This window comes from Balaenoptera physalus, assembly GCF_965194825.1.
Source record: "Balaenoptera physalus genome assembly, chromosome: 15".
Classification (NCBI taxonomy): domain Eukaryota; kingdom Metazoa; phylum Chordata; class Mammalia; order Artiodactyla; family Balaenopteridae; genus Balaenoptera; species Balaenoptera physalus.
Window position 1 is genome coordinate 80,788,094 of NC_138894.1, and position 14,863 is coordinate 80,802,956.

Below are 14,863 nucleotides of genomic sequence, written 5' to 3' on the forward strand. Positions count from 1 at the left end.
ATTTGTGGCAAGCAGGGCCTGGGAAAATGTTCTGTGCAGTGAAATGAGACAGGAAAGGGACACTTGAACAAAGACCAGGAGTAAACCGTGGCCTTGCTAACTCAACGGAACATTTATTTGGCATCAAGAGTGCATCAGACTCTGGGGAGCCTGGGAGCCTTCAACATCAGTCACCTCTTCAGAGTTTAATGAGGAGAAACTATTGATTCATGTGAGAAGTGTTTCCCAAACTCAAAGATGCAAATGTAAACATAGGGAGGGCCTGCTTCTGGTTAGAGAGCATCATCTTTGGATGCAGCTGCCTTGAAAATGATGAGCTACTTGTCACTACAGGTGTTCAGCCAGAGGCTAGACGAGCTACCTCTTGGGGCTATGCTATGGGCGGGGTATTGAGTTAGGTCAGGCATCTCTGCAGCGTTAAGCATCCTATAATTCTTCTATGGGTACAGATCTTCTTTATATACTCTATGCTTTTAGGAATGTATTGAGAACCATGCTCATGTTGTTGAGGATAATGATACTGGCTACCATTTACTGAAATGGAGTATATTCTAGGTACTGTGGCAGATGTTCAGCCATCCGCGCATATAATCCTTACCACTACCCTAAGACACTGATATTATGTCCATTTTAAGGATATGGAAACTGAGGCTTAGAAGGATGAGATGGTTCCTGCCCTTAAATAGTTCAGAGTGAAAAAAGACTCACAAACACAAATAGTTACTGAAAAACCTAACGAGTTCCCGCTGATACATGGCAGAGTGAGGACTGTTACAAGACAGTACAAATGATGCACATGGCAAGCGTTCATCAACCAGAGGCACAACTGGGGGCAGAGAAGAAGCGTTATGGTGGAGGTGGGAACTGCATTACTAAAGAGGATGGTCTATTTGGTCAAGTAAGTGGAAGGTTTATGCTTCGTTTGAAATAAAATCTTTAAAAAAAGAATGTGCTAACTGGAGTTTTACTGTGGTGTCAATAACTTCCCATGCTATAGCTATCACATTGGCTTTGCACTATGGATAAATATCTTTCCCATTTTATTTGACTTTAAACCTGAGTTACAGGAGATACAAATCACTATAAGCAGGAATACCCAAATTAAATGAGAGTTTGGTTTTGAGTCTACCTGCTTCAGTGTTCTTAAGCCACACATTTTAAAATTCCTTTAGATTATGTTGGGGGGATTGTAAGTAAATCCAGATAAGAAAATCGATATTTCTTATCCCTTTCTGAACTCTTAACCTTGCTAAACTGTTCTGTGAGAGAGTAGATACTGACTAAACTTTGAAATCAGCTGACACTTGTGTGTGCACATACAACCATATATAGAGAGACTTTCTTTGACTTTTCATGAGTTAATGTGAATTGTGAGTTGGAAGATGTGGATTTTGGTGAAGACTTTGCCATTGTGACCATCTGTTTAATCTTAACGTTCTGATCTGGGAAATGTGACCTTTAGACAGGACATTATAATGGACTCATCCTGTTATAGGATCCCTTGATTTTGTGGGTTTTGACATAAGAAAAGGAGTAGAAGAAACTGAATGTCGTCCTTGAGTGCAATCCATCTTCTACAATATTACTTTATGGAGCAGTTTTGGAGGTTGTGTCAAGTATTCATTCAAGGAAGAAACAATTCTAATGCAAATTAAACGAAATAACCAATCACTGGCATCCTCAAGGAGAAGGAAGTTTAGATAACCTCAATTAAAAACAAATATCACTATAAATCATTTTTTCCACTTCTTGAACTTCATAGAAGTGCTGGTACACTATGTGCTCTTTTGTGCCAGACTTCATTTGCTCAACATAGTTTCTTTGTTTATCCATGTTGTTGCATGTATCAGCAATTAAGAGTTGGCATTTTTCTAAATAGAAACTGTACCTCAGTAAAAAAGAAATGAAAACATTTAAAAGGGAAGAAGCAAACAAATAGATGTTATTTCCAGACTAATCACTTCCTGGGTCTTGGTACAGGCTGAGATTAGGAGAGATGATATTATGGGATAGGAGAGATTAGTTGGGGAATATTTTTCTACATCAGCAGTCATTCTTCTCTATGCGGGGCCCTTCCTTTTGCATAATCAGAAGGAAAGGGAAACTATTTTAGGTTTGTGGTATATCAGTTTTCTTCTTCGCAATCTCACTTAGGACAATATTAAATGCCCCTGTCTCCTGCAATATCAAGATGGCTTCTCACCTGCAATAGCAAGGCACCTGTGTGGATCTGCTCTTCTGGCGTGAGGTGGGGATGAGACTGACCACAAAGGTAAAGTCTAGACTCCAAGCCTGGCACTTCAAGCTGTTCAGAGCCAGGCCCTGATTCAGACTAGTGTGCTCCCACTCCATTCTGATTCTGGGTGGCTTGCAGAGGAGCAGAGAGCTCGCCACTGTGGCACCCCAGGGCTAAATTTAAGGTAGTCGGTTTTCCAGAGTGATAATTCATTCAAGTCAGCTAGCATTTATTTACTGGTTACTGCATGCCCATCTGTTTTTAGGTAGAAATAAATCATGGTGCGTTATTTTCAACTCTTTACCTTGTGTTCTCTTATTCCCTATCATCACTGCTGATATGAGCACCATTTGATATATTATAGACTTAGAGATACTAATCTCTCTGAAGAGAGAGAACCTTCCAATTTTCATTTTATTCCTGACAGGCTCTTTCCCTGGGATATCTTTACTCATTCACTCACTCACTCCTTAAGGAAACGTTCTATTCAGGGTGATGAGGATACATCATAAGACAAAAATACAAAATTTTCTTTCTTATTTTCCACAACTGTACCTGCTACCCATGGTTCAAGAATCAGCTTAATTCCCATCTCCTTCAGGAATTCTTCCCTCTTCTGAGCTTCTGCAGGCCTTACCATCAGCATTGTCCTTGGATACTGCTTGCTTGCACCTACCTTGTGACTTTTCCTATACGAGATTAGATTGTTATCTAATTCTTGGTATGATATTTTCGTCTCTCAGCAGCATAATCATCTCCAAGGGATCATGCATTATATAACATATTGCTGGACTCCTGACCATTTCTGTCTCAATACATTGTACATAGTGAGTCTCAAGTGGACAAGGGAACAGATGTTTGCTCTCTAGCAATTGTACGAAGGAGTGGATCTTGATGTCCAGGGGTATCCTAGATTTCAGGCTGAACTTCAATATCTCTCAAGACATGGGAGTGATTCTAAATGTAATTGCATTTTTTTTTTTTAAATGGCAGCTGCTATTCTTCTCGTCATTCTTTTTTTTTTTTTTAATTAATTAATTAATTTATTTATGTCTGTGTTGGGTCTTCGTTTCTGTGCGAGGGCTTTCTCTAGTTGTGGCAAGCGGGGGCCACTCTTCATCGCGGTGCGCGGGCCTCTCACTATCGCGGCCTCTCTTGTTGCGGAGCACAGGCTCCAGACGCGCAGGCTCAATAGTTGTGGCTCACGGGCCCAGTTGCTCCGCGGCATGTGGGATCTTCCCAGACCAGGGCTCGAACCCGCGTCCCCTGCATTAGCAGGCAGATTCTCAACCACTGCGCCACCAGGGAAGCCCTGTAATTGCATTTAAAACAGTCTATTAATTTGAAACTGAAGATGCCTCAGCACTACCTTAGGGCTTGGCATATCTCTGTCACTCAAAAAATGTTAATTGTCTGACTTTGTCTTGAAGATACCATGGGTGTTGCATATGTAAAGAACTAGAAGCCTGCTAAAAGGTTTCTGAAATTCATAGACTGGGGCAGGGTTGCGGGAGGGCTCCTTATTGGATTGGGTGCATTCAAACAATAGAGAATATTGAGTTGCCTGGAGTGGTTCTTCCTGAAGCCAAAGTCACGAGCATGATCTTATTCCCAGTATCACTGTCTTTCTCCCTAAATGCAACCCCAAGGGAAGAGACTGGTTTGGCAGCAATAACATAAATCACTGCTCTCTGGATAAGTATATTTAGCATCGGAGAGTTGAGGAAAACTCATGAATTTTGAAAGTTGCCTTGGTTCCTGAGTTCTACCCAATTTTCCCTCAGTCAACAAGTCCTTAATAGATTCCCTGCTCTCATTCTTCTATTTACAGCAGGAAGAAGTTGCCACAGGAGTGTGAGCTTCTTATGAACCCAAGTATTCAAGCAGAGGCTATATAAGCACCTCACAGGGCCTATACTGTGCGTGGGTCACTGAGTTACATCAGACAGCCCCCTCTCTAGGATTCTTCAATGTACACACATTTTCTCTGGATGTTTTGTGAGAAGAACGGTCCCTGAGGGGTGGGGGAGGGGAAGGCTGCAGGGAGAGGCTGCGGGTGGTCTTCTCAAGCTCCATCACTGTGCAGTGGGAATCCTGTGTAAGCTGTCCAAGGATAACCAGTGTACCCAAGTGCAACACTGACTTGCAGTCTTGAGTATTTCCACTTAACACTTTCCTTTCCATTTTCATTTCCTGAAAAGGGAGCTCTAACTGTGGGGTATGTGCTTACCACCCACATACCGCACAGGCTTCTGTGAGGTTGAATGTGTTAATGGTTGTAAAGTGCTTTGACCTTCTCTCCTGGAAAACGCTGCAAGAGTACAAAATATTATTATTACCATTTCACAGACATTCTGCAGTTCCCACTGGTTAGTTTCATTCTCCCCTTTAATCTTGAATGCATTAAAATGGCTAAATGAAAAATATTTTGAGTAAATTAAGATACCCATGATTTTTAAAAGTTCTTTATTATGTATTTTGATATGCATCATCACCTTCTCCTGACTTTCCACATAAACCGCTATGGCTAAACAGCCCTATAATGATATGGCTACTTGGCTATAATTTAGAATGCTATAAAGATTATTTAGCACAGAGAAGTATTTCCAGTTAAAATTTAGCAACTCCTCTCAAATAGATTTACATTAAATCTTAGACTGAATTTTAGAAACATTGAGCAGAGCAAAAGTAAAATCTAGTTCACGTTCTCCTAAAATAACTGCTCTTCCACTGGCTCTTTACCTTCTGTTTTTGTTTGTGGCAGATGCCTTTGTAGTTAGAACCAACCTACCTCTCTTTCCTTTCCTTCCCTCGTGCTTTTATCCTCTCTCTTACTCCCTCCCCACTTCTCTTTCATCTTGTGTTCCAGAAAAACCCCGCAAATGAACAACACACTTCTTTAGTGTCTGACATCCTAGATAAATATTCACTGTTGTTGTTTTATACCAGACACTGTTTAAGTTCTTGAGAAGACAAAAGAGAATGAGTTCCTGCCCTTAAGAATTATACAATCTAGGGAAATAGATGCATAGACATATAAGCACATAAGTAACAGTGTATTATTATAATGCTAATGTAGGGGATATAAAAACTGTTGTGAGACTTAATAATTTCTTCGGGAGCCAGTAAACCATAACAGTTAATTGTAGAGACTTTGGAACCAAACTACCTGCGATAAATCATTGGTCTTTCTACTTACTTTCTATGTGACCTTAAGCAAGTTGACAATCTCTCTGTGGTTCATTTTCTCTTCTGTAAAAAGAGGATAATAATGCCTTCCTCATCTGGTTGTTTTGTCTTAAAGGAGTTTTTGTATGTAGAGAACATAGGCCTGTACCTGCAATGCAAAAAAACATTCAATAAATGTTAGCTATTATTTTTCCTGGGAATAGGAAAAGATCACACACACATCACTCACTTGGACTTCTTTTCAAATTATTGTCTGGTGTCTTCCATATCTTTGCTGGCTAGATTTTGTGAATGGGTTTTTACATTTTCTTTCCTGGACCCTCCTTTTACCCCATTAATCCTTCTTTTTCAGTTAGTTTCATAGACATAGTATTTAATCAAAGAGCCTGGGTCCTTCTGAATTCTGGCAGTTGTATAGGGTGAAGATTCCAGGCATCCCTTGACAACAGTGAGTGAAGACTGACCCAAGGGCTCCTGCTGCTTCCCACTTCCCAATTACAGTACATCATTTTACTAGGAGACTGGAATGTCCCATTTGCATTTCAACCCATTCCATTTGGGCTTTCATTCTCATCACTGTACTGAACGAGGTCACCAACTACCTTCATCTTGTCAAATCCAGTGTCCAGTTCTCCGCTGTCCTCTGACTTCAACCCTGCATCTCAGTCATTGTGAAAGGCCAAGTTTTAGGGAATATGAAGCAGTTTCTTTTTGATATCTTCTCCTTTCCCATTGTGTGTGCTTCCTGGGTTCATGTTAAACGTTTTTGTAGCAGCTGTCTCTCCTCTTTCCTCCTCCCATTGCTAGTGCTTTTAGTCACTGAGGAAAGACTCCAATAAACCTATCCATGTTGATTTAGTACACTGACCTTTCCAGGGGCACTAGGAGTTTAAAAGAAAAATTCAGAGAGACAATCCATACACAAAGGGATAAATCCATAATGCTAAAATTTCAGGCTCTGAATTAGGCATCAGGAGAAATTTGTGAGCATGGAGGCTCTCCCGTGTTTCCTAAAGCAGGCAGTATGGACCACCATGAAACTCCTTTAAACCCCTGTCAGCCTGGCTGGAGATTTATCTCCACTTTGAGTTTACCTGTTCAGATTGAGTAAGACAGGAAGTTCAAGGGACTGGAGGAGTAGCCAGAAAATGACATGCATAAGAGGTAATAAGGGAAGAAAAGGGGCTCTTGCTCGCTCCTGTATCCCGGTATCTCTTTTTGACCTTTTGTTGTTGGTCTCATCTCCTAAATGTCAAACTCTTTTAGAAAAGTCTTGAGCATGGATCAATAAATAAGTGTGCTGCCAGTTAATTCTTATTAATCTAAGAAAATAACTTGAATAATTGGAGATTTTGCAGGGAGGAAACCCTCAGCACGGGCTTAAATATTGTCCAAGAAGGAAAGAGCGTACAACTGAATTTATTCACAAAGTTAACTAGTAGACTCAAGGCAAAGTTTTTAAAATATCATATAGTATATATTAAAACATCAGAATTAATTAAACTTGCATAATGATGAGAAAGCTGTGTATATGTTTGTGTGTGTCTCCACATGATGCAAAGTTTTCTGGGATCACATCAAGTTTTATTATAGAAGATGTATAACTCACAAATCAGTGGCTGGAATAGTCAAAGCTCACTGAGGAGCTATTGTGATATGGTTACAACAAGCATTTTCGATTTTGGCGTCTTCTGAAAAGAAAATTATGGTGACATGGTGCTACTGCCAATTGTCTGAATACGACTGACAGTTAAAGCATCCAAGGATAAAGTCAGGCTCATGATTTCCCTGAGACTACCAATTTTTTAACTCCAGGGGGTTGAGTTCCCAGTCAGATTTTCTTGTTTCCCAGACTCAGCCTGGGCAAAGCTGCGTTTTCCTTACTATGCATTTGTCATCATCTGGCCGCAGGGCCTGTTGTACCCTAAGTACAGTGGGCTTTCTTTCTGACTTGGATAAGGAAACACAGAATTATAGGTGAACCATCTCCCATGGTGTTGTAGGGAATTGCCTTGTGACTTACCAACCGTTGAGGCCTATATGTACTGAAGGCTGCTAGGTTAGACTCTTCAGATGTGCCTTCATTACTTTACACGCAACCCAATACCTCAGTCATTCCATGGTCCCAAGTGCTGGCAGGATCACATTTTCTGGGATTTCACTGATACTTGCTGCCCCCCTTTGCTAAGCATTCATCTTCTGGAAACACTCATGGAGAGAACTTTACTCTTTGTGGTGCCATATCAACCCACCAGCAAATCCTGTTAGCTATACCTGTAGGATACGTGCACAAGCGGATCTTTTACCATCTCTATCACTACCTTGTGAGTCCAAAGCACCATCATCTCTGCCTTGGCATATTGCAATAGCCTCCTAAATGCATCTTCCTCTTAGATGCTTGCTTCTGTGAAATCCAGTCTCTATAAAACATCCAGAGCAGTCTTTCTAAGACTTGAGTTAGAACATGTTGCTAGTCTACTAAAAGTCTTGTAAGGGTTTCCTACCCAACTCAGAGCATAAGCCATGGCCCTTATCAGCAGTGGAGCCACCACATTGTCCTGTGTAAGCTGGACGCCTGCTCTGCCCCCCTTCCTCCCCTTGTTGACCTCCCACCTCCTGAGCCACGTTGCTCTCCTTAAGATTCCTCAAAGTCACCAAGCACGTTCCAGTCCAGGGCTTAATTTGCACTTTCCGATTCTCCAGGCTGGAATGATTTTTCTCTGTCATCCACATGGCTGCTTACTCATTTCCTGCAGATCTCTGCTCAAATATTACCTCCTCAGAGAGGCCTTTGCCAGGGCGATCAGCTCGGTGCTTTGTGTCCACCTAGAGGGGTGGGGTGGGGGGGGAGAAGCAGGAGGGAGGAGATATGGGGATATATGTATATGTATAGTTGATTCACTTTGTTATACAGCAGAAAGTAACACAACATTGTAAAGCAATTATACTCCAATAAAGATGTTAAAAAAAAAAGAAAAAGAAAGGCCTGTGCCAAGCAGCCCAGGTGCTCACAGTCTCTCCCTTCAGCCCGCGTCCTTCCTCTTCCTGTCACTTACCCTGGCCCACCACACCGCTCATTTTTGCTTTATTGTCTGTCTGTCTTCACTAGAACTGGGCATTGTGAGCACAGGACCTTTTTCTGTTTAGTTTACTATGGAACCCACTCATCTAGAATGATCTCCGACACTGCATTCAGCAGATAAATGGCTGAGTTAATATCCACAGCCCGTAGCACACGGACTTCCTCATTTTCCTTATTCTTGTGCATTTGGCCGCTTCAGTGCCTCCCTCTGACAAAAGAGCTGCTGCATCTGCCTTCCTAATTGGACCTTCATCTTACCAGGAATTTAAGTTTGATATTTGTGTAACTCATGTTTGATAATTCTGTTATTCCTGCTTTTAAAAATGCTCACCTGGAAGCAAACTTTCCTTTCTGGGAAGTTTTAGAATTATGGTAGAGAATAGGGGAGAAGAAATAACCTCTAGTGTCATTAAATATAATCAGGGCATTACCTAAGCCATTTATTTCAAAACCTTTCTTTAGCAGTTTAGTGGCCTGGAGAAGGGAAGCAATTTTCCTGTTGTCACACAGCAAGTTAAATTCGGAGGTAGAATTCAAATACGGTGTTTTTTCCCTTTATTGCCTGTCCTTAGAATCAATTCCTGGGGCCATCTGTCTATGATCTCCTCGCATGGGAGGGCAGGAGAGGTGCCTGTTCCCAGGCATTGCACTCTCAAGGGACAAAACAGGATGAGCTTCGTGCTTTTATCTATGGATCATCCCCTAGGACCTCTAGTTTCCCTGTTGTCTATTTTGTCTTGGAAACATTAGTCGTTTCTCTCCTGTCTCTGGTTGTGTGGGGCATCATTTAATTCATTTAACTTGTCCAAATTACGCATAAAATTCTAAGTTCTGACTACTTAGGTCATGGAATTCAATGTAAAAAATGTAACTGAACACCTACTATGTGCTACATAGCCATTGTCTTTAATTGCATAGACAGAGTTTGAATTAACAATTGTGTTCATGGAGACACGAATTTCTATACTGAAACATTTTCTTCCTGCCAAAGCCAAATGTTAAATACATTCATTCTCAGCTGAAGTTTTAGAAAGCAAAATTGCATGGTTTGAGAGTGAAAAATCAAAGTATCATTTTAGGATATGTCAGGTACAATTCTAAATCTGTGTGCAAGGCTTGGAGATTTGCTAAGTACAGATCCAGGCTGGTATTAACATTAGCATTCCTGTAGAATACGGAGGAGCAGGCAAGGCTAGCTTGGCTGTGCCTCAGAGGGCTGCAGAGGCTTGATTGTTCACCTGACTTCTGTGTTTCTCGGAATATTTAGCCAGGCTTTGCCAGCACCAGGTTATCTCCTAGCTGAGCTACCTCTCTGCATCTGTAAGCTCCGGAAGTCTGAATGCACAAGGCACTTTTCATTTCACAGTTTAGGAGAGCTGATTAGGTACACAAAAAAATGTACACAAAAAGATCAGAAGTCACAGCCTATTATCATAATTCGTATCCAAACAGACCCTTGCCTGAGCTATAATTCTTTTTCCATATTTTCTTTTACTTGGTGATCGTGTGACTCAATGATTGTTTACCCTTTGACTGAAATTCCTAAAAGAGGCATCATAAGGCATTTGTTTCAAGACAATGATAACTGTCACAGGAGGCCACCATGCTTCCCATGGCCTTAGCTCACTCACCACCGTGCCTATTATTACAGCATCCTTATAAACATAATGCTTTTTTATGCAAAAGTGAAAGAAGTCAGCACACAAAAAAATCTCTTATTAGGGTTTCAAAGGAGTCGATTTTCAGTATCTAAGAGATGTATGAAGTAGATGAAAGGAGACACAATCAGAAATGACATATCTTCATGATTAATCAAAGACAAATAATTCCATCATTGAAAAATGACTCAGTGTTTAAGGTTTTTCTCTATTCCTGAACATCAGAATTATGCAAGACTTTGAACTCTCAGTATTGGAAATGGAACTACAGAAAATGTTCACTCCATAATTTTTTTTAACCAAGTGGAATATTGTACTTAAAAGCATAAAATAATTACTCCTTACTGACTGTCAGTTGAAAGTCCCGACTCCTAGGCCTGGACTCAGAAGCCCTCCATAGCTGGAGCTCCCTTCCCTAGCCAACTTCATCTCCCGAAATTCTTAGCACGGACCTTCTGTTCCAGTCATCCTCATCACGAGCTTCTCCCTCCATCTTAAATACCTTCTCTGCACCTCTCTCTCTGAGCATCTTGATTGTCAAGAACCTACTGAAGTCTGTAAACTACTGTCAGCCACTTCTTAATGCTTGGGTACAGAAATTAATATTAAATGGAGGTTTAGTCCCTATCTTCAAGGAACCTTTCCTACCTGCTCAAGTTCAGGTTTGTCTCCACCTTCCTTAAGCTGCAGTATCTCCTATCAACTCCTACAGCTGTCTCATCCAGCCCACTGTGACAGTCTAGGCTATTCTTTTTTTAACACCTTTATTGGAGTATAATTGCTTTACAATGCTGTGTTAGTTTCTGCTTTATAACAAAGTGAATCAGCTATACATATACATATATCCCCATATCCCCTCCCTCTTGTGTCTCCCTCCCACGCTCCCTATCCCACCCCTTTAGGTGGTCACAAAGCACCGAGCTGATCTCCCTGTGCTATGTGGCTGCTTCCCACTAGCTATCTGTTTTACATTTGGTAGTGTATATATGTCCATGCCACTCTCTCACTTCGTCCCAGCTTACCCTTCCCCCTCCCCGTGTCCTCAAGTCCATTCTCTACGTCTGCATCTTTATTCCTGTCCTGACCTTAGGTTCTTCATAACCTTTTTTTTTTTTTTTTCTGGACTCCATATATATGTGTTAGCATACGGTATTTGTTTTTCTGACTTACTTCACTCTGTATGACAGACTCTAGGTCCATCCACCTCACTACAAATAACTCAATTTCGTTTCTCTTTAGGACTGAGTAATATTCCATTGTATATATGTGCCACATCTTCTTTATCCATTCATTTCTGGATGGACATTTAGGTTGCTTCTATGTCCTGGCTATTGTAAATAGTGCTGCAATGAATGTTGTGGTACATGTAACTTTTTGAATTATGGTTATCTCACGGTATATGCCCAGTAATGGGATTGCTGGGTCATATGGTAATTCTATTTTTAGTTTTTTAAGGAACCGCCATATTGTTCTCCATAGCGGCTGTATCAATTTACATTCCCACCAACAGTGCAAGAGGGTTCCCTTTTCTCCACACCCTCTCCAGCATTTATTGTTTGTAGATTTTCTGATGATGGCCATTCTGACTGGTGTGAGGTGATACCTCATTGTAGTTTTGATTTGCATTTCTCTGATGGTTAGTGATGTTGAGCATCCTTTCAAGTGTTTGTTGACAATCTGTATATCTTCTTTGGACAAATGTCTATTTAGGTCTTCTTCTGCCCATTTTTGGATTGGGTTGTATCTTTTTTTGATATTGAGCTGCATGAGTTGCTTGTAAATTTTGGAGGTTAATCCTTTGTCAGTTGCTTCATTTGCAAATATCTTCTCCCTGTCTGAGGGTTGTCTTTTCATCTTGTTTATGGTTTCCTTTGCTGTGCAAAAGCTTTTGAGTTTCATTAGGTCCCATTTGTTTATTTTTGTTTTTATTTCCTTTACTCAAGGAGGTGGGTCAAAAAGGATCTTTCTGTGACTTATGTCATAGAGTGTTCTGCCTATGATTTCCTCTAACAGTTTTTTAGTGTCTGGCTTTACATTTAGGTCTTTAATCCATTTTGAGTTTATTTTTGTGTATGGTGTTATGGAGTGTTCTAATTTCATTCTTTTACAGGTAGCTCACCAGTTTTCCCAGCACCACTTATTGAAGAGGCTGTCTTTTCTCCATTGTATATTCTTGCCTCCTTTATCAAAGATAAGGTGACCATATGTGCATGGGTTTATCCCTGGGCTTTCTATCCTGTTCCATTGATCTATATTTCTGTTTTTGTGCCAGTACCATACTGTCTTGATTACTGTAGCTTTGTAGTATAATCTGAAGTTCGGGAGCCTGATTCCTCCATCTCTGTTTTTCTTTCTCAAGATTGCTTTGGCTATTCGGGGTCGTTTGTGTTTCCATACAAATTGTGAAATTTTTTGTTCTAGTTCTGTGAAAAATGCCATTGGTAGTTTGATAGGGATTGCATTGAATCTGTAGACTGCTTTGGGTAGTATAGTCATTTTCACAATGTTTATTCTTCCAATCCAAGAACATGGTATATCTCTCCATCTGTTTGTATCATATTTAATTTCTTTCATCAGTGTCTTATAGTTTTCTGCGTACAGGTCTTTTGTCTCCTTAGGTAGGTTTATTCCTAGGTATTTTATTCTTTTTGTTGCCGCGGTAAATGGGAGTGTTTCCTTAATTTCTCTTTCAGATTTTTCATCATTAGTGTATAGGAATGCAAGAGATTTCTGGGCATTAATTTTGTATCCTGCTACTTTACCAGATTCATTGATTAGCTCTAGTAGTTTTCTTGTATCATCTTTAGGATTCTCTATGTATTGTATCATGTCATCTGCAAACAGTGACAGCTTGACTTCTTCTTTTCTGATTTGGATTCCTTTTCTTTCTTTTTCTTCTCTGATTGCTGTGGCTAAAACTTCCAAAACTATGTTGAATAATAGTGGTGAGAGTGGACAACCTTGTCTTTTTCCTGATCTTAGAAGAAATGGTTTCAGTTTTTCACCATTGAGAACGATGTTGGCTGTGGGTTTGTCACATATGGCCTTTATTATGTTGAGGTAAGTTCCCTCCATGCCTACTTTCTGGAGGGTTTTTATCATAAATGGTTTTTGAATTTTGTCAAAAGCTTTTTCTGCATCTATTGAGATGATCATATGGTTTTTCTCCTTCAATTTGTTAATATGGTTTATCACATTGATCGATTTGCGTACATTGAAGAATCCTTGCATTCCTCAGATAAATCCCACGTGATCATGGTGTATGATCCTTTTAATGTGCTGTTGGATTCTGTTTGCTAGTATTTTGTTGAGGATTTTTGCATCTATGTTCATCAGTGATATTGGCCTGTAGTTTTCTTTCTTTGTGACATCTTTGTTTGGTTTTGGTATCGGCGTGATGGTGGTCTCACAGAATGACTTTGGGAGTGTTCCTGCCTCTGCTATATTTTGGAAGAGTTTGAGAAGGATAGGTGTTAGCTCTTCTCTCAATGTTGGTTAGAATTTACCTGTGAAGCCATCTGGTCCTGGTCTTTTGTTTGTTGAAAGATTTTTAATCACAGTTTCAATCTCAGTGCTTATGACTGGTCTGTTTATATTTTCTATTTCTTCCTGGCTCAGTCTCAGAAGGTTGTGCTTTTCTAAGAATTTGTCCACTTCTTCCAGGTTGTCCATTTTGTTTGCCTGTAGTTGCTTGTAGTAATCTCTCATGATCCTTTGTATTTCTGCAGTGTCAGTTGTTACTTCTCCTTTTTCATTTCTAATTCTATTGATTTGAGTCTTCTCCCTTTTTTTCTTGGTGAGTCTGGCTAATGGTTTATCAATTTTGTTTATCTTCTCGAAGAACCAGCTTTTAGTTTTATTGATCTTTGCTATTGTTTCCTTCTTTTCTTTTTCATTTATTTCTGATCTGATCTTTATGATTTCTCTTGTTTTGCTGACCTTTGGTTTTTTTTGTTCTTCTTTCTCTAATTGCTTTAGGTGTAAGGTTACGTTGTTTATTTGAGATGTTTCTTGTTTCTTGAGGTAAGATTGTATTGCTATAAACTTCCCTCTTAGAACTGCTTTTGTTGCATCCCATAGGTTTTGGGTCATCGTCTTTTCATTGTCATTTGATTCTAGGTATTTTTTGATTTCCTCTTTCATTTCTTCAGTAATCTCTTGGTTATTTAGTAGTGTAGTGTTTAGCCTCCATGTGTTTATATTTTTTACAGAACACCTAATTAACGCTGGCAGAAGACCTCAGACTTCTCATAAGACAGGACAGTCCCCATGTACCTTACTAGGGCAAAAGAAAAAACAGAGACAAAAGAATAGGGATGGACCTGCACCTCTGGGAGGGAGCTGTGAAGGAGGAAATGTTTCGACACTCTAGGAAGCCCCTTCACTGGCAGAGAGAGTGGGTGGCTGGGGGGGAAGCTTTGGAGCCACAGAGGAGAGCGCAGCAATAGAGGTGCAGAGGGCAAAGCAGAGAGATTCCCGCACAGAGGATCGGTGCAGACCAGCACTCCCCAGCCTGAGTGGCTTGTCTGCTCACCTGCTGGGGCGGGTGGCGGCTGAGAGCTGAGGCTCCAGCTTTGCAGTTCAGATCCCAGGGAGAGGACTGGGGTTGGCTGCGTGAACACAGCCTGAAGAGGGCTAGTGTGCCACAGCCAGCTGTGAGGGAGTCCGGGAAAAGTCTGGAACTGCCTAAGAGGCAAG